Source organism: Typopeltis vanoorti, chromosome 9 (genome assembly GCF_054136105.1).
Source record: "Typopeltis vanoorti isolate ZY-2024b chromosome 9, IOZ_Tvanoo_1.0, whole genome shotgun sequence".
In the NCBI taxonomy this organism is placed as follows: Eukaryota; Metazoa; Arthropoda; class Arachnida; order Uropygi; family Thelyphonidae; genus Typopeltis; species Typopeltis vanoorti.
The window spans coordinates 110,481,441-110,502,142 of NC_143557.1; the positions used below are offsets into that span (position 1 = coordinate 110,481,441).

General features: G+C 37.1%; 1 protein-coding gene across 5 annotated transcripts in view; it reads right to left on the bottom strand.

Moving 5' to 3' along the window:
• Nucleotides 1-20,702, bottom strand: part of LOC150103420 (solute carrier family 52, riboflavin transporter, member 3-B-like) — a 130,134-nt gene that overhangs the window by 83,752 nt on the left and 25,680 nt on the right. For 4 of the 5 annotated variants that reach the window (XM_090398002.1, XM_090398000.1, XM_090398003.1 and 1 more), the window contains one exon: nt 4,605-4,689. The exons of the other annotated variant lie outside the window; for it this stretch is intronic. The gene's annotated coding sequence lies outside the window, so the exon portion shown is untranslated. The remainder of the gene's footprint in view (nt 1-4,604; nt 4,690-20,702) is intronic. 5 annotated transcript variants of the gene reach the window in all.

A 20,702-nucleotide genomic window follows, 5' to 3' on the forward strand; every position in this document is an offset into this window, starting at 1 on the left:
AAATTTTTGAACATGATAGAATTAATTAGTCATTACGATCCTATTATTGCACAACATATTGAAAGTCATAAAAAAAATCAAGTTAATTATTTCTCTCCTATAATACAAAATGATATAATTAATAAAGTTGCTTTTAAAATTAGACAGCATATTATTTCAAATATTCAAAAAGCAAAATATTTTTCTATTTTATTTGATAGCACACTTGACACTTCTCACCAGGAACAGATAACTCAAATTTTGCACTATGTTAACATTGATCCTAACACGAATAAATGTAGCATTGAAGAAACCTTCATAGATTTTATTGTGACACATGAAAAAACTGGAGAAGCACTTGCGAATGACATCGAAAAAAAGTTAATATCAGACGGATTAAATATTAGAAATATAAGAGGACATTCGTATGATAATGGAGCGAATATGGCAGGTAAATACAAGGGGGGTACAAGCCAGGATATTATGTTTAAACAATATGGCAAGGTTTATTCCATGCACTGCTCACAGTCTTAATTTAATAGGTGTTCATGCTGCACAAATATCTGTTCAAATGAAATCATGTTATGGAACAGTTCAACAATTGTTTAACTTTTTTGTAAATTCTACTAGTAGATGGGATTTTTTAAAGGAAAAATTAGCTGTTTGTTTTAAAGGTTTAAGTGACACGAGGCGGTCGGCTAACGCAGTAAAAGCCTTACGAAATGAAATGCCTTTAATAATACAACTTTTTAATGAAATGTGTGATGGACAAAGACAAGGTACAGTAGACTCTGTAACAAATGCTAGCATGTTGCTAAAATTATTAACAAAATTTAATTTTGTTGCACTATTAATATTTGGGATACAATATTAGGAAAGATAAATAAAGTAAATTTACTTTTACAAGAAAAAAAAAACCACAGTCGAAAATGCTGCAAAAATTATAAAAGCTCTAAAAAATGAAATTTAATGAAATGATTTTTTCGATTCGCTTCAATATTCGGCAAAAAGTTTAGCTGAAACAATAAATATTGAAACTTACATTCCAGAAAAGAGACGGCACAAAATAAAAAATATGCCTGGTGAGAAAGCTACTGATGATTCGTTAGCCATGAATGAAACTGCATTACTAAAAAAAAGAAATGTGTGAAGTTTTAGATCTAATATTCATACAACTCAATGATAGATTTACTGCTTTACAAGAGGTCGCAAACGATTTCAGTATGGACACGCTTTAAAAATTATGCAGCTAGATGATCTCAAACGATGCGCAGCTGACCTGGCATTAAAATATAATATCACCTTAGATGCTCCAGAATTTGTATGTGAAGTTGAGAGTTGCAAATATTAAGCCATGGAAGTTACAGGCATAACAATGCTTGTAACAACAGCTTCCTGCGAATGTTCGTTTAGCAAATTGTAAAATCGTACCTTCATTCTTCTATTGGACAAGAGCGCTTGACAAGCATGTCTATAATATTATCAAAAAAGATATTGCAAAAACATTAAATTATGATGATATAATAGATGTGTTTGCAAATGAAAAAGCTAGAAAACTTTCTTTATAAAATATGCTGAACTTATTTATGTTTTTACATTATTTTATATTATACCTATGTTGTGTATTTCTTTAATTTATTTGCCATTGAATATGAATAAAAATTTGTTCTTATTTAATAGATTATTTATTTATACATACATAATTTATACTTTATACATACATTATATACATACATACTTTATACATACATAATTATACATACAAAATTTATACATACAAATACATACATAATTGGATTTACAGGCAACTCATTTTGATGGGGGTTAATAGTAAGTATTTAACTTGTTACATTTAAATTTTTCAAAATTTTTGTCATTTTTGGGTTAGGGGAGTGCAAGTTAGACACTTGCCACAGGCGCTTCATACCCTCGTTATGGTATTGAGTACTATCATGAGATCGTGTAACCCCCCCCCCCCAAGGGTATTTGTCAGGAATTTCATTATGATGATGATACATAAAGGAGTCTCAAGAAGAGAATGTAGTAACTAAAGAGGAATAACATTACTGCGTCACATCCATATTTTATGATCGTCCATATTTTATGTCAAGAATAACATAAAATAGAGAAAAGTCTAAGAGAAGATCAGTTTAGTATTAGAAAAGAGCAATCAACTGGTGATTTGAGTTCTGATGTAAAATAAATGATGGAGACACTGGGAATTTGGAAAAAAAATTATTTATGGCATTTCTTGATTTGATACATGCCTTTGATTGGGAAAGTGTAGGAAAGTTGTATGCATATTAAATGTAAGTGTATGAAGACTAAATTTGATCATTCAGAGTGGCTTACACTTCAATATTAGAGATAAGATACAGGAATGTACCTTATCTCCAATGTTCACTGTGGTGATGAATAGTATCCTGGACACAGTTAATGATCAGAAATCAGAAACAGCCATCTTTGCAGATGATGAGATGATTTGGGCACATTCAGAAAAAGAGTGCAGAAGAAAGTGGACAAATGAAACAGTGCAACACAGAACTATGGGTTACATAATAGCAAAAAGAGTGAGAAAGTGGTAGTAAATCTTACAGAAAAATTAACAAATTAATTGTATTAGGCTCAATGGACAAACCTTGGAGAGTAATAAAAACTTCAAACACAGAGTGGTGCAAAAGTAGTGAAGGGGTTGAAAAAAATCATAACTTTTTGAAATTCAATGTTGTTCTAATTTTTTTTTTTTCAGAGCTTGTAAAGTACATCTGGAAGATTCAGTATGGAACATTATACCATTATGCAACGAACCAAGATCATAGAGCTTTATTTTAAACACCATCATTCAATAATCCAGGCTCAAACAAGCCTATCGCCATCATTTAAATGTGCAAATTGCATTCCCTGAATTGATGATTCGATATAGGGATGTTTTCGGCAGCAAGGTGCAGTGCGAGATCTGCCAAAATCAAGACCACATTCTGCTTGAAGTGACATGAAATTTCAACGCGTTCAGGAGAGTACCGAGGAGAACCCCAGAACATCAACTCGAAGGCATGCTGCTGAGCTGGGAATACCTTGGAGGTCATTGCAAAGAATCTTAAGAAAAGATTTACACATGTTTCCATACAAGATGCAATTAGTGCAAGATCTGAACCCAAGAGATAACCAACAATGTCAGATGTACATTATTTACTTACAAGAATTGGTCTGAGAACAAAATGACTTTATGGATCATCTGATAATGAGTGATGAAGCTCGTTTTAACTTGAATGGTTTTGTAAACAAGCAGAACTGGATAATATAGGATACCAAGAATCCAAGGGGAGTCCACCAATGAAAATTACACCCACTTAAGTGTACAGTCTGATGCGTAGTTGCATTAAGACGTGTTATTGGACCATTTTTCTTTGAAGACAACAATGGCAATGCCGTAACTGTAACTGATGAGTGATATCGCAATATGATCAACAATTTTTTAAGACCAGCTCTTGCTGATACTCCAGAGATGTGGTTCCAACAGGATGGGGCCACTGCACACACTGCTCGAGCAACGATAGGGGGATGTTAAGGGAGATTTTTGGCGAACGTCTAATTTCAAGAAATTCAGCATTCAATTGGCCTGCTTTAACAGCCCTAACTTTTTCCTTTGGGGACATCTTAAGGAGAGAGAGAGAGAGTATGTAAATAAACTCAGAACTACAGAGCAGCAAGCCGAAATATGGGAATTAACCCCAGATACTCTGACACGCGTAATGGAAAATGTTCTCAAAAGAGCCCAACTTTGTGAAGCTGAAAATGGCAGTCACTTACAGGACATAGTCTTCCATACCTAGCTCATAAAATTCTGCATGGATTATATGTTACTGTTTTGAAGAGAAATAAATTCAAAACTTACAATTTAAAAAGTTATTATTATTGTTAAACCCCTTCACTACTTTAGCACCATCCTGTATTAGGGAAATGTACAAGTGATAAAAGTTTAGATCATGAGATATCGAACAGGATTTCACTGGACCAAAGTGTTACTTCATTTTGTTTTATGCAGCAGAGACATAGATTAACAAAAAGAAATAGAATACAAGCAATGGAAATAAAAGTTTTCAAGATAACATTGACAAAAACAATGAAAGACAGAATATGAAATGCAGACATTAGGAATGTTTTAGGACTAGGAAGTGTTGATGAAATGTTTGTGTACTCTTGCTTAAAGTGGTAATGAGGATGAATTTAGAAAGAACCAAGAAGAACATTTATGAAAATTGAAGGAGAAAGATGAAAAGAAAAGCTAGTTAAGAGATGATTTAATAAAAAGGAAGTTCAGCTAGAACAATGTTCATAAAGAAATGGAGAGCTCTGACCTGTCTAACCTGACAGTTTCTTCCCTGAAAGTTTCTGTTAAAGCAGTTGCTGATAAGAACATTTTATGTTTATAAATATGTATTTCTAAACAAAAATAATAAACTTCAAAGTGTATAAGAAATATGTTTCATTAGTAATTTCGAAGATTTTTGCATACACCAACTTATTTCGTGGTCATATGAATTCATATATTTTAAAATATTTCTAATTCTGTCAAATCACATATTTAACAGGAAATCAAAGTACATCTGTAGAAGCTGACTCACCCACTAAAAGGAAAATATCTTCAATATGTCCTTCACAAAAGAGACAGATGACAAGCATCTCCTGCATCAAGTGTACCATGTCACACTACAAGTGAGCAAAAATGTATGAAAAATATAACTTAATTCTTAAAAAAAGTAATAAAATTCCTCTTTTTAAACAGGCACTTAATGAAATTAATCAATTCACAATTTAAAAAAAAAAAATTTTTTTCCATATAACTTTACAATACTAACAATACTAATTTGACTAACATTCCATCATTAATGGATTAAAGTTTAAGTGTCCTAAGGTTAAAGGTAGTATTCAGAAATGGGTCAAAAAAAAATCACAAGAAAATGGAAATATAACTTTGTTACAGGCAAGTTATGTTTATTAAACTTAGTTACTATAATAATGTTATGAAGAAAATGAATACGGGAAGAAATGTTTGGCATTATATGTATTTTAGGAAAGCCAACTAATGTTCCAAGCAACCATCATCTTTAGAAATTGAAGAAACAGTCATTAAAGAAAAAAGGAATGAGAAGGGAAAGAGTGGATCCTTAGGAGAGCAGATAAGTACAGCAGATAAAATAACAATTGTCATGTTAAATTAGGACATCATTATTACTGTAAGAAAACTATCTATATGAAAGAATGTTTCTCGGATGTTATCCCAAATAGAATATAACATTGTTGTAGTTTCTAATTAATTAATTTTTATTTGTATTTCATTTTTTTCCCTATATTAATATATATATTATATTTTCACTAGAGGTCATGCCAGTAGAATAGCCATTGATCAAATCATTGTCTCTTTAGCATACTGTGTGAAATGTAACTCAGCTTGTCTTTGTATATTTGTGTATACTCCAGATGATGACCTTAATATGAAGGTCTAAGCGTTGAGAAATTAATAACACAGTTGTAAAGTCAATTTCTAAAACAAATGCTGATCACCGTGTAACACTAAAAGAAAAAGGAATTTTGTTGATCTTTCTGGCATTGTAACCACTGGACAGAAAAGTATGGCAAATACTTTCCTGTCCATACTTTCGATACCTGCAGAGAGTTTCGCTGGTAAGGAAAGCCTGATTGGAACAGAGGCTGGAGGACCTGTTGACAAGGGTTTTAATAATACCATACTGTTGAGAAGGAGAGGATATCCTGTGACAGAAAGAAGGGTGCCATTGGAAAAATGTGTCATTAGAGTCTCTAGAAAATGCAGACTATTGTTATTTATTTTTCTATAGTGATTGGATTCTGGGATACTGGCTGTTGAGGTGAAAAGAGTAATGTGTCTAAGCCAGATAGGTTTGAGAATGGCAGTATTAACATGCTTTTTAAAATGTTCCATATAAAAATTGGCTACAGGAGGAAATAGCCCATGAATCTGTTTATAAATGATGTCCTGCCAAGTGAAGTAGCCAGTACGGATGGCAAAAGTAAAAAGATCAATGATGGGGGGGGGGGATTTTTCAGTAAAGTATCAGAAAGGGAGATACTGATAAATAAAGTAATGATATCAAAGCTCACCATGATATTATTATTTAAAACTAAATTTTGGATTAAAGATTTGAAATAAATGGAACTTTTATATACAATAAATTACATCCAGAGCGGGGTTAAAAATTTAGCTAACTGTTTAGCTACCTTAAAGAAGGGAAGAGTCAGTAGCATCTATTAGGACACAGAAGATTATTAGGTTTATGGATTTTAGGCAAGAGATATCCTGGGTGGGGGGGGGTAGAGATTAAAATATTTGAGTTGTTTTAACTACTTCAGGAAGCCACGATATGACATTTTTTAGAAGCCTTTTAATGTTTTTCTTCTGAAAATTGATGAGGTCATAGTCTTACTATTACTAAGTAGTGCAGTCTCTGGGCAACATACTTTCCAATTATAATCACTGGCATTAAGGCCCACAAAGGCATTCATCAGCTCTAGTAATTATTACTTTATTGTCTGTGTAATTTACAGAACTGTATAGAACTGGTTATTGCAGAGACTTTTCTTGAGAAGTAAGCTTTCAAAAGAATGTTAGGAACGTCAAGCCTGGCGATCATATGCAACACAAGGTCTAAAGATTGAAGTTAACAAATGCTACTGTAAAGTTGTGGCTAAGGATGCTAATAGCCATTTCATTGATGAAAGGGTCATAACTTGAAGAGGCTGACTATGACCGAGAAAAAAAAATCTGAAGATGGTCATATTTTTTGGTGTGCATTTCCTTTATTTTTTGAAATTCTTTAGCAGATTTATCAGAAATATTCAAAAGAGCCAATGGCTGCATTAATAGCAGGTAAGTTACGAGTGGCAGGAATCTGTTCTCAAAGCAATGCAAAGAGCTAGCATGTCTGCTGTAGATTCAAAGATGAGTGAAATTTTATTTCAAACTTAATACAGGTAGGTACAATTCTAGTGTTCTTAGATCTTTTTAAAAAAGACAAGCCAGTCAAGTATCCTGGATAAAAATTTCCACTTACCATACTGTTTAGCGTATTGCATGCAGAATTAACGAACAAGGCTTAGGAGCTGGTTTACACTCATAATTAGGTTTAACGAAAAAAAAATATACAGAAACACAAATACAAGTTTAACAGTGTTCTCTATTTGGCTACATGGCTCAAAAGAATTACTCTTTCCTCCTCCACCTCAAAAGCCAGCACCCCAGAATCCAATTCACTATAGAAAAGAAAATAACCATAGAAATGCCTTTTCAAGATTCTCTAATCACACATCTTCCCAATGGCATCCTTTCTTTCTGTTTACAAAAAATCTACTCACACAGATAGATACATGAACTTTCGCATACCCCGCCCAAAAAAAAAAAAAAAAACAATATGGTGTTATTAAAACAGTTGTCAACAGAGCCTCCAGCCTCTGTTCTAACCAGACTTCCCTTACAACTTGAACTCTGCTTTATTCTGCATAACTTCCTGTCCAATGGCAAAAAAATTTAAAAATTGGTTGTTTCTTATATACCTTTCAACATATAAACTGCAGTAATGCTATTACTATTCCATATATCTGACACACCTAAAAAAAAACAGCTGGAATCTAAAGAAATACAATCTCTGCACATTCTCAAACCTCATCTGAAGCTAGCTGCTCTTATCCACTCCCTCACTTCTCTGGTGTTTATAAGGTTATTCTTGAAAATTATATTATAGTCAAACTGGGAGATCTGCCAATATTTGTCATGAAGAACACAAGAAATACATCTTCTGCCACAACTATGTCAGGTTGGATACCTTGCATAGAATCAACTGGTAAAAACTACTGTGCTTCACCACAGCAAGTACAAACTCAAAATCTTTTTTTAGAATCAACTGCAGATTTAAAAAACAACCTAATCAAAATAAGTATGGTTGTGTTAAACTTTGCAAGATTTAGGAAACATTAATTCTTAGACCTCCAACCAAAAATCAGCTAACAGCACAATACAGAACCTCATAGGCTTCTAGTCTAACTTCTTTACTTTTCTGTTTTTACAATTTTAATATTGTATCATGATATTACAATTGTGACAGATAAAATATAGGAACCATTCAACATGTATTTAATTATTTTTCTGTGTTGTATTCATTCCATAAAACCTAATTATGGATGTATGGGGGGGGCTGAAAAGTTCTGATAAACACCTAGAACAAAAATGATATTAAAGCAACTCTTCTTATATATCCTAAAAGAAAAAAAAAAAAATTATTACAATTTGAGGAAACATGAAAGAAGGGTTTAAGATATGTTATTATTATTATTGCACCCTCCATGGAATCGGCAGACTCATTGAGGAAGGTTCATTCAACTGATAACATATTTATCATACTGAATCTTAAAATCCTGAACCTTGCATTAACAACACATTCTGGTAATGCACGTGTTCCATTCACTGACAATTCTCATTTAAAAAATCCACTCCTCACAACCCTCTTCACCACGCTCTTACATAACTTCCAGGGATGACTTCTGGGTTTTCCCCTTTTGCCTTCTACTCTTTTTATAATCTCATCTAGATTAATCTGATAAAATCACCTCACTAACTCATATGTCTCTATCATATCACCTCTTTTCCTCCTATCCACCAAACTGCATAATACACATTTTTTCAACCTACTGCCATAGTCAGCAGTTCAAAGTGATACTGTCTTGGTCACTCGCCACCTCTGAATTCTCATTAATATCTCATTACATTGAAAATTAGGTGACCATATTTGAGCACAACAGTCCAAGTGTGGTCTGATCAGTGCTTTATACAGTGGCACAACCACTTCCTTATCCCTAGATTCTTTCTGGTTGTTATATCAGTTGCTTTAATATTATTTTTGTTCTAGGTGTTTGTCAAAACTTCTCAGTCCCCCTCCCCCATAAACCAGCACCTAAGCATAAATTCTCACTTTTATGTCCACTAATTCTCGTGGAAAGGCTCAGACGTTGGTTATGCATTTTCACTATATTATTTCAGGAAATTACAACGTACTAGGATATACATTAAAATAAATTTTAATACATTTCTATATTTCAGCAACGTCACGCTGCCATTTTCAAGAACTTAGGTACAAGATACGTGCACGCAGGCACAGCACAAACAATAAATGAATAAGAAGAATGAAGCTATTTCTCCTAAAGTCCTGATGGTGCCCTCTAGCGGGCGATGTTGGTATTCTTGGACGATTGGGCTGGAGGTCTTCTGATGAAGGTTTCCCAAATTTGAGGAAGTCTCATGCAGCCAAATTTGTTGAGGTTTGGTTCGTTTCTTAGGGCTGAAGCTGATTCTATGAAAAGCCTTTCATATCTGTATTTGCTACGGTGTATTATCCTGGCTTTTTTCCACCGTATGCTATGGCAGGTATCCAGAGCATGGTCAGCAAGACCAGAGTGGCTGTATTGGTGAAACCAGATGTAGTCCTTGTGTTCTGAAATTCTGATATTTGCTGTCCTGCCTGTTTGGCCGAAGTAGGACAGCTTACAGCTGCAAGGGACCTGGTACACCCCAGGTAGGTCTGGGGGGGGGGGGTCTTTTGTTGAGCGGATAAGGGATGCCAATTTTTTATATGGTTTGTAACAAGAAGTTAAGTTATGTTTTTTTAGGATTTTTGTGATTTTTTCTGAGGTGCCTCGGATGTAAGGTATGGTGATGGATTTAGAGTAATCCTTGTTGTGAGGGGGAGGGGGGGTTGTGGTTTACTGGTTTTAATATTTTTTGATTTTTTTTTGGGGGAGATAGCCATTGGCTGAGAACGTGTTGAGGATGTGGTTTCGTTCTGTGGTTAGGGCATTGTCATTCGAGCAGATAAGTTTAGCCCTGTTGTGTAGTGTCTTAATGACTCCATATTGTTGTGGGGGGGGGAGATTGTTGGTGAATGTATCTGCCTGTATGGGTGGGTTATCTATATACTGAGAAAACCAAGGTTCCATCAGGCTGGCGGGTGACCAGTGTGTCTAAGAACGGAATGCAGTTGTTTTTTTCCTCTTCCAGGGTGAATTTGATTCTGGGGTGTTGGTTGTTTAAGTGTGTTAAGAAGGAGAGGTGCATCAGAGCCATGTGGCCAAATAGCGAAGCCAAATGGTTGGTTTTTGTGGGGCAGAGTTCAAGGCTTGCTCTTCAAAAGTCTCCATATAAAAGTTGGCTAAGGGTGGGGAGAGTGGAGAACCCATGGCTGTCCCCTCTATTTGTTTGTAGAATTTTCCTTGCCAAACAAAGTAGCCTGAGTTCATTGTGAACTGAAATAGGGCTGTGATATCGGGAGGAAATTTAGCTTGGATTAGCTCTAAGGATTCTTTGAGAGGGACATTCGTAAATAAGGAGGAGACATCAAAACTGACCATTATGTCAGTGTGTTTGAGTGTAAGGTTTTCTATGCTGGCTTTGAAGTGGGCTGAGTTTTTTATGTATGAAGGTGTGTTGCCAGTATAGTGTGAGAGAGCTTTGGCCAAATGTTTAGCTAGTTTGTATGTGGGTGAATCAATGCCATCCACTATGGGACGTAATGGCACATTTTCCTTGTGAATTTTTGGGAGTCCATAAATACGGGGGGGGTATGGAGTTATATGGTTTTAGTTTGTTGGTGATTTCCACAGGCCAAGAAGTGACCTTCTTAAGGAGCCTGTGGAGTTTTCTAATTTGTGATTTGGTGGGATTGTATTCGATAGGGAGGTAAGTGGCACGATCTAACAATAGGGATTTCAGCTTACCTGTGTAATCTTTTTGGTTCAGCAATACTGTGGCATTCCCTTTGTCAGCTTTGGTGATTATTATTTTCTTGTTTTTCTTTAATTCTAATAGAGATTTAATTTCTTTACTGGGCATGTTGGTTTTAGGTGGTTTGGCTTTAGTCAGAACACAAGCTACATCCAGTCTAATATCGTTGGCGACGTGGCTTGGGAGGTGTCGGATCCCGCGTTCAATCCGTATCATGATATCCTCAGTATTCTTTTGGGCGCAATGGCGAAGTTGTGAAACAACCTAAAACCAACATGCCCAGTAAAGAAATTAAATCTCTATTAGAATTAAAGAAAAACAAGAAAATAATAATCACCAAAGCTGACAAAGGGAATGCCACAGTATTGCCGAACCAAAAAGATTACACAGGAATGTCCCAAAGAATCCTTAGAGCTAATCCAAGCTAAATTTCCTCCCGATATCACAGTCCTATTTCAGTTCACAATGAACTCAGGCTACTTTGTTTGGCAAGGAAAATTCTACAAACAAATAGAGGGGACAGCCATGGGTTCTCCACTCTCCCCACCCTTGGCCAACTTCCTTATGGAGACTTTTGAAGAGCAAGCCTTGAACTCTGCCCCACAAAAACCAACCATTTGGCTTCGCTATGTAGATGATGTATTCGCTATTTGGCCACATGGCTCCGATGCACTCCTCTCCTTCTTAACACACTTAAACAACCAACACCCCAGAATCAAATTCACCCTGGAAGAGGAAAAAAACAACTGCATTCTGTTCTTAGACACACTGGTCACCCGCCAGCCTGATGGAACCTTGGTTTTCTCAGTATATAGAAAACCCACCCATACAGGCAGATACATTCACCAACAATCCCCCCCCCTCACAACAATATGGAGTCATTAAGACACTACACAACAGGGCTAAACTTATCTGCTCGAATGACAATGCCCTAACCACAGAACGAAACCACATCCTCAACATGTTCTCAGCCAATGGCTATCCCCCCCCCAAAAAAATCCCAAAAATATTAAAACCAGTAAACCACAACCCCCCCCCCTCCCCCTCACAACAAGGATTACTCTAAATCCATCACCATACCTTACATCCGAGGCACCTCAGAAAAAATCACAAAAATCCTAAAAAAACATAACTTCTTGTTACAAACCATATAAAAAATTGGCATCCCTTATCCGCTCAACAAAAGACCAACCTCCCCCCTAGACCTACCTGGGGTGTACCAGGTCCCTTGCAGCTGTAAGCTGTCCTACTTCGGCCAAACAGGCAGGACAGCAAATATCAGAATTTCAGAACACAAGGACTACATCCGGTTTCAACAATACAGCCACTCTGGTCTTGCTGACCATGCTCTGGATACCTGCCATAGAATACGGTGGAAAAAAGCCAGGCTAATACACCTTAGCAAATACAGATATGAAAGGCTTTTCATAGAATCAGCTTCAGCCCTAAGAAATGAACCAAACCTCAACAAATTTGGCTGCATGAGACTTCCTCAAATTTGAGAAACCTTCATCAGAAGACCTCCAGCCCAATCGCCCAAGAATACCAACATCGCCCGCTAGAGGGCACCATCAGGACTTTAGGAGAAATAATAGCTTCATTCTTCTTATTCATTTATTGTTTGTGCTGTGCCTGCGTGCACGTATCTTGTACCTAAGTTCTTGAAAATGGCAGCGTGACGTTGCCGAAATATAGAAATATATTAAAATTTATTTTAATGTATATCCTAGTATGTTGTAATTTCTTGAAATAATATAGTGAAAAAAAAAAAAATATGTCCACTAATATTGTGGTCCACATGGCTGGATGAATATCATCTCTGGTCTCCAAACTATTAAGCTGTGACAATGAATTCTGATGTGGTATGGATATTTATGATTTTCAATGCCTAGCAGGAGAGATACCCAGCCCACTCAATTGAGACCTATAGTTTGTTTTGAAATAATTCCACATAGGATGAAAACTTATAAAACAAATGAAAACAACCTGTTTATCAAAGAGCTGAAATTGTAGTCCCTGGAGAACACGATTATAATGAAGGTTGTTTCAAAGAAGAGGTAGGTGAATTGAAAGAAGAATGAAATGGAACAGAATTAAAGAGACAATTTCATTCAGTGATTACAACACAAACTATGTATGTTGACTTAATGCTACTTGAGTTTTCATAGGCTTAGAGAAAGTGGAGGAATGATGATGGTCTGCTCAACTGGTTCATCACTCATGGATTTATCATGATCAGCTATGAAAGAATTAGAGAAGTAGGAAGCGAGAGGGTTGGCTTTTTCTGTGGATATGATGCAATAGTACATCTGGGTGTGATAATAGTGGTGAGAGTAGAATTACACAGAAGTTATGGGCAATAGATTTGGCTAGAGCCTAAAAGGCATGGCTGCCAATTGGGCAAGATGCAAGAGCTTTTAGTTCTGTCAAAGTAAGTTTTTGATGTGATTGTAATTTTTTGCAGCTATTCCAGGATTTGGTGTATACAATATAGAAGTTTTGGATGCAAGCCAGTTGCAGTATGCTTTTCTCTTCTTTTGTACAGCCTTTGCACACCTATTAGGAGAACAATGGCTTAGATAGGGAGGATGGGAATTTAGGATGGAGAGAGGAATAAATCTTTCTGTGTCAATAAGAATTATTTTGGTGATTTATTCTGAGCACAAATCTGGCTTGAATGGCTGGAAACAGTAATCTAACCGACCGAGGAAATGAGGTGTGAAAGATCATCCCACTTAGCTTTCTTTTAATGCAATAAAATGAGTGGATGTTTGAGTGTGTATGTGTTGCTCCACAGGAGAAGAGATCTGCACTAGATTGTGGTCTGAGCTACCTAGAGAACAGACAACATTCACAGCATAGTTATATGGATCCCTAGGGAGGAAGAGATCCAGGATGTTTGAAGAGTGGTTGGGTTGTCTGGTATTCTAGTGGGCATGTGAACAATTTCTGTGAGCCATTTGCAATTGAAAATGTCTCAGCTTCTCTACTTGTTTGATCTATGTGCAGATGGAAGAGAGAAGCCAGCTGGTATTGTGGACATTCAAGTCACCAAGAGAGATGACTTTGCTGTTAGGAAAGTTGGACTGAAGAAAATTAATGTTTAGGAAAAGGTAATTAAAAAGTTCATAGTGGCTGTTAGCATCGAGAGAACAGTATGAATTTAGTAGAATAAGGTAGAGGAATTTTTAGCCAAAGGAGATCAAAATTGAGAGATTCCAAGTTGGATACTCTCTGCATGGTTATATAATGGAGTGAACATATGCACAGACCCCACCTGCAAAGCAAAAGGAGTGTGTAGTCAAGAAAACAGAGATGAATAGTTTGAGATTTGAGTTTCTGTTAGAAAAAGTGAGGTTTTGCAGACTAGAGGTGGAAGTGAACATCATTAGAATTAGAACTGAGATCTTGTATATTTGTGAAATGGATCAGGCAGGTTCTGTGAAGTTTGCTGTTGACCACATAGGTCCACATGTTCCCTATGCAGTGTTTGAGTTCAAGGTTTCCATGCTGCTAATTTGCAGAATTTGATTTTCACACTAGTATTCCTCTTTTATAACTGAATGTCCATGCTTGGTCTCCAGTTTCTCTTCCAGCTCTTGTTGCTGTCAGTGGCTTTGTTCTCACTGCACTCAGGTCAAATTTGGCTAGGCTCATACATGTGACAGGGATTGGTTCCATCTGACTTGTTCACAATTGACACGAACAAAGATCTGCTCGTCAGAGTATTGCAGGTCACTTTTATTAAGTGTAGAAATTCATTCCATCTCTCCATGTAATCAGAGGCCCGAAGCAGTAACACACCTGACAATTTTTTCGAGGTCAAAGTTGCAATGTTCAGTAAGTCTGCAAATATAGTAATTTAGCAGCAGGTCAGTAACAGAATGGAAATTCAAGATAATGTCTTTATGCTTTTTGCTTTCTGTCTCAATTGTATCTTGATCTGATGAGGCAAAGAGGTTGCAAAGCTTGTTGTCATTGTTGTCCATCGGCATACTAGCTTCGAGGCATTAATCATGAATTGCTTCGTGCTTTTCCTTCAATTGTGCTGATTTTCTGGGAGGTTTCATCAAGCAAGATAGAGCATTGTTCCCGGCTGTCCATGCACTTGCTGAGGTTTAGGAACTGTTTAATTGTAGGGAGGCACATAAGACAGAAAAATAGCTGGCTGAGGTTGCTTAGGAGTATGAGCACTGCTTCGTTGATTTTGACAATTGCCATGAGTCCACTGACAATAAAAATCTCCAAGAAAACTTTTTCTTTTCCATAATGTCTAGTTTGCAGCTTCATTTTAAAGCTTTAAGAGGTCTGTCTATAGTAGGGAGACTCAAAGCACTCTGTCATCAATTAGCTTTGTTGCTGTCATTTTTGCTTCACACTGCAGCCATGCAACACATTGAATGCTAGTGCTTGCTGTGGCTGATATTAGAACACAGGAGAATTGTTCAAAATGCTCAGGATACTTAGTTGGTTTAGTGTTTTTCGCTCCCTTGAGGAATACTGCTGTACTTTCTTTTGAGGTGGAAGGCTGAATAAAATCATTTCTCAAACAATATAAACCCAGTTCACAATTTCTAAGTAACACAATCCAAAATGCCGCCTGGTTGGAGATATATTTGATAAGAAGTTATATTCTTGTTTTCAACCTGATTTTACTTTATAAAGACTTTTCAAGTGAGTTGAGTTAGATGGTCTAGTATGGAGGTGGCAGGGTTTTTAATCCTGAAAATTCAGGCTGTCCATCCCACAAAACAGGCAAACCTGCCAGAAGAACATATGCAGTTAACATACATGATTAGTGCTTTTCTGCATGGAGGGTGACTGGACCATGAAATAAATTGCCTGGAATGGCATGACTTTGTGTTGTCTCAGATGTAACTCCCACAGTGATGCTTGTGACTTCATAGAGGTATAACTTCTTCTTCCTCTTCTGCAGCTTGTCCCACTTAAGTGTGGTTGCTGTTAATGATAAGTCTCCTCCACATCCTCCTGTCTTGGGCTGTCACCACATCCAAGTTCTTTATCCTCAAGTCCTCTTCTACCAGCTCCCTCCATCTCTTCTTTGGCCACCCATGCTTCCTCCTTCCTTGCACATCCATCTGCATGACCTTTCTTCGTGCATATTCGTCCTCCCTCCTCATCACATGACCAAACCATCTCAACCTTGCTCCCTGTATCTTTGCTCCTAAGTTCGTAACTTTCACTGTTCCCCTCACATAGTCATTTCTCAGATGATTCCCTTCTGGTCACACCGCACATCCACCTAAGCATTCTCATCTCTGCTACCTCCATCCTGCTGATGTTATTTTTCCTCAGGGCCACAGTTTCCATAGCACACTTGACAAACTGTCATGGCCTCACTACTGTCCTGTAGATTTTGCCTTTCAGATTGATCGGCACCCTCTTATCGCATAGCACTCCAGCCATCTCTCTCCAGTTCCTCCAATCCGCTTGTATCCTGCATCCCACTTCCTTCTCAGCCCCTCCATCTTCTTTTCTTCTTCTACTGTTGAACCTAAGTATCTAAAGTCCCTCACCTTCTTGATGACATTTCCTTCCAGCTCCAGATCTGTCTCCTGGCCACCGTCCACTTTGCAACATATATACTCTGTCTTACTTCTGCTCAGTCTCATACCTCTCTCTTCCAGTACTTTCCTCCACCTTTCCAGTTTAGCTGCCACTTCTTCTCTTGAATCTGAACACAGCAAGATGTATAACAACAATAAGCAACAAATGGTTCTAAGTTTAGTTGTGACAGTGAATGATTTCACTCTATATGAATGCCATTACAAAATGCACTTTTTTTTATGATTCTCTGATAATATTCTCACTTTATTATTTGTTAATGTGCTCTCAATAAAAAAAAGACAAATCAGTACACAGTCCATGTCTTTCCCTCATCAACCACTCTTGTTACTTTATTATAAAAGGCAAGCAGATTACTGAAACAAGAGCACACTTCTTAACATATTCGTGCTACTACTGATAATTAATATTACCCTAACTACCTAATTTTGTGTAAGATCTCACTAATTTCTCCAAAATCTTAACAACTACAGAAGAAATACAAACTAGTCTATAGGTTGATAGTTCTATTCTGGCATCACCCTTATATAAAGGCCACCTTTCTCTACTTGGGCACTTTTCTAGTAGTAAGGTTTTCAATAAACAGCGAGGTCCATCAAACTGTCAGTTCCTTACTACATTCTCTTAAAACACATGGTGAAATCCCATCCCACTGCCTTACTGACTTTCATAGTATTTTAGTATTAAAAATTCATTCGCCTCATGCACTTCTAAACTTTCACCCCAAGCTTTTTTATTTTTTTTTTAACTTCCAGCCATGAAACGTTTATTTGTGAACCTATAGTACATCTGTACCATGGGTGGGTTAATGGGTTAAGGATTTTTTTTATATATATTTTTATTGATTTTGTATATTTTTCATTTTTTTTTACCTGGTCTGGAAACTCTGCTCTAGAAATGAAATGTGGAACTTTTTCAAGCCACTTCAGGTCTCCTATAAGTGGGGAAGCGATCTCCCAGTGTTCGGTCTAACACTGGGTGATGAAATTCATCTCCGACCTAAAGACAATCACAAATGCAGGATTCAAACCTGCAACCTGTTAATTGGAGAATGAATATGCTAACTACTCAGCCATTCAGGCTGGCATTACTCCAGGAATAAAACCTGCTTTTCCAGGATGAAATACCCCAATAACGTGATCACTGCATAACTCCATTATGTTATTTACATTGGTTGTGCAATCCCCATTTACATCTAATGGGAAGAATCATTCATTCACAATCACTTCTTTTCCTACTAGCCTTATAATGAAAGAATTCCTTAGGATTTTCCTTCTACTGCAGCTAGTCTCTTCTCGTATTCCAGTTTTTCTTTCTTACTATACTAGTCACTTTCCTGCCTTGCATATTTTATATGCAACTGATCTCCAGCTCTCTATACTGTATGCTTAACCTCATTTTTCATCTGCAGTTCCTTTTTGATTTCATTAGTTATACACTTTATCTTTGTCATCTGAGGTATGCAATATTATTATCCTAAGACTACATGGAGTCACAGACTCATCTAAGAGATCCCTTTTTGTCATACACACAGCTCATCACACTGTGCCTAAAATACATTCAAATTCTCTGCAGAAACCATGCTCTCAGGCAATGCATTCCAATCATTCAAAACTTTCTATACAAAAAACCTGCTTCTCACACCCTCCTTATACAGCTTGTTCTCCCTCATTTTATGAAAAACCTCTTCAATATTAATCCTATAACAGCCTTACTAACTTGTACATCTCTATGACATCGTCCCTCTTCCTCCTCCTATCCACTAGACTTGCAAACTGCATTGTCTCAATCTTTCTTCATATTCAACATTTCAGAGATCAGAAACTATTTTGGCCAATCACCTTTGGACCCTCTCCAACCTTTTTAAAACTGAATGACCATTAGGCCATATATGGACTAATCAGAGACTTATACAATGGAACTAGAATTCCCTTGCTTCTACACATCAGTGACATCAATATCATTCACAGTATTTGTTTCGTTGTCCTCACAATTTTGGCAATATGTCCTCTAAATTTCAGATCCTTATCCACCATCATCCCAACTCTTATTTCCTCCAGTTCCAACAATATATCCCCACAAAGAGTAAATTCTACATCCCATCTTAGTTTATCAAATTTTAAAACCTTACATTTTGCAACATTGAACTGGTATCCCCACTCCCATGTCCATTCAACTTTTCTTGTAAGGCCACATCTACTCTACTCCTCATAGTTTGTCCCAACTTTTCATCATCTGCAAACAGCTGTATATCCCCATTCAAATCTTTCCCAATATCATTAACATGCAGGTGAAAAGCAATGGCCCTAAAACAGATCCCTGAGGCACACTATTAGTAACTGTTCTCTTATGGGATATTGCTCCCCCTCCCACACACAACTTTTGATAGCTATCAGACAGCCAATCTCCAATCCAATGCACCAGTCTAATATCCAACCTCGTCCACTCTAGTTTGACTATAAACTTATCATGCGGTAAACTATCAAAAGCCTTTGTAGAATCTAAGTACAGTAAAACCCGGAAGTTACGCGGTAGGTGGGACCAACAAAAAGCACGTAAGTCGAATTCACGTAACTCGGGGTATAATTTTGCATGTAATTTATACATACAAACATACAATGAATTGTTTGAGGTAGCAAAAGAAAAGAGTGAGAGAGTTAGAATGATTAGTCTTTTGCCACAGTATGACAGTGAAATGTTTAAAAGGAGGGCCATAATTGCGAATGACTTTATGCGTGGGTTATGTATGACGAGTGGTGTGGAATTTGTGGATGTGTGGAGTGAGTTTGATGGGCGAAAGGATCTATATAAGATGGATGGCTTGCATTTGAATGGATACAGTGTAAGGAGACTTGAGAAAGTGTTGCTGAATGTAATGGATGTGCAAATTCGGGGAAACTAGATTTATTAAGGGGGGGGTAGATATACAGTCCTTAGGGAGGCAGTTGAATGTATGAATGAATATAATATGCCCGAGCGAATAAGGACAACAAATCAGAGTGGGATAGTTAATATAAGGCATCAAGGTAGGGTTGGAGCTAATAGCGGTCTTAAATTCATGTACACTAATGCTAGGAGTATTAGGAACAAGAAGGAAGAGTTTTTGGCCATGGTTGGCACTTCCAGACCACAGGTTATTGGTATTAGTGAATCACGGCTGACTGTAGATGATATAGCTAGTGGGATTGAATGTGATGGGTATAGTGTGTTCAGGAATGACAGGGAGAATAAAATGGGGGAGGAGTATTGTTGATGATAGCTGATGAGCTACAGCCAAGGAGAATAGAAGTTGAATTGCAGGATAGAGAAAAGAGCACATTTGAGACCATTTGGTGTGAGATTGTGGCTAGCAGAACTAAATATACAATTGGGTGCTGCTAAGGACCAGGTGATGGAAAAGATGGTGGTGACAGTATGCACAAGCAAACAGAAGAAATGAGTGGAAGGAGGGTGATTATTATAGGAGATTTCAACTATGGTCGCATTGATTGGAGTGAGGAGAGGACACACGGGAGGAAGGAATTGGATTTTATGCGGTTATTAAGGGATAACTATCTGCGACAGCATGTAATGGAAAATACTAGGGGTCAGAGAGTGCTTGACCTAGTAATTACATCTTAGGATTTGGCTGTAACAAATATGACCACGTTGCCACCAATTGGTGAGAGTGATCATAGGGTCTTGACTTGGGAGGTGGCTAAAGGTGTGGAATTTTCAATTAAGACAGGGTACATGTGAAATTATCGGGCTGGAAAGTATGACAAGCTTAGGAGTTTGATTGGTTCAGTGCAATGGCATGTACAACTGCAAGGACTAGAAGTTGATAGTGCATGGGAGGTAGTTAAGAAGTGTTTGCATGAAGCAATGGCTGACTGTATACCTAGAGTCCGAATAATAAATCAAGTAGGGGTTAAATGGATGAATAACACCATTAAGCTTGAGCTGCAAAAAAAGAAACAACTATGGAGGGAATTTAAGGGGAAAGACCGGCAGGCACATGAACGGTATAAAGCACAGGCCAGAAGGGTAACGAGCGTGGTAAGAAAAGCAAAAAAGGGTTACGAAAGAACATTCGCCATGCAGGCTAAAGAGAATCCTTAACAGTTTTTTAGATATGTAGCAAGTAAAAGGAGAAATGTACATGTGCAGAATGATTTTAAAGAATGCCGATGGTAGGGAGGTAACTGAATCAGTTGATATAGTTGAGTTACTGAGTGAGCACTTTGCAAGTATATATCATCCAGGTGGTGACATTGCAGAAACGAATAAACCAGTAGATTATCTGGGAATTGTGGTGAATGAAGTGGAGGTGAGTAGTATATTGCACAAC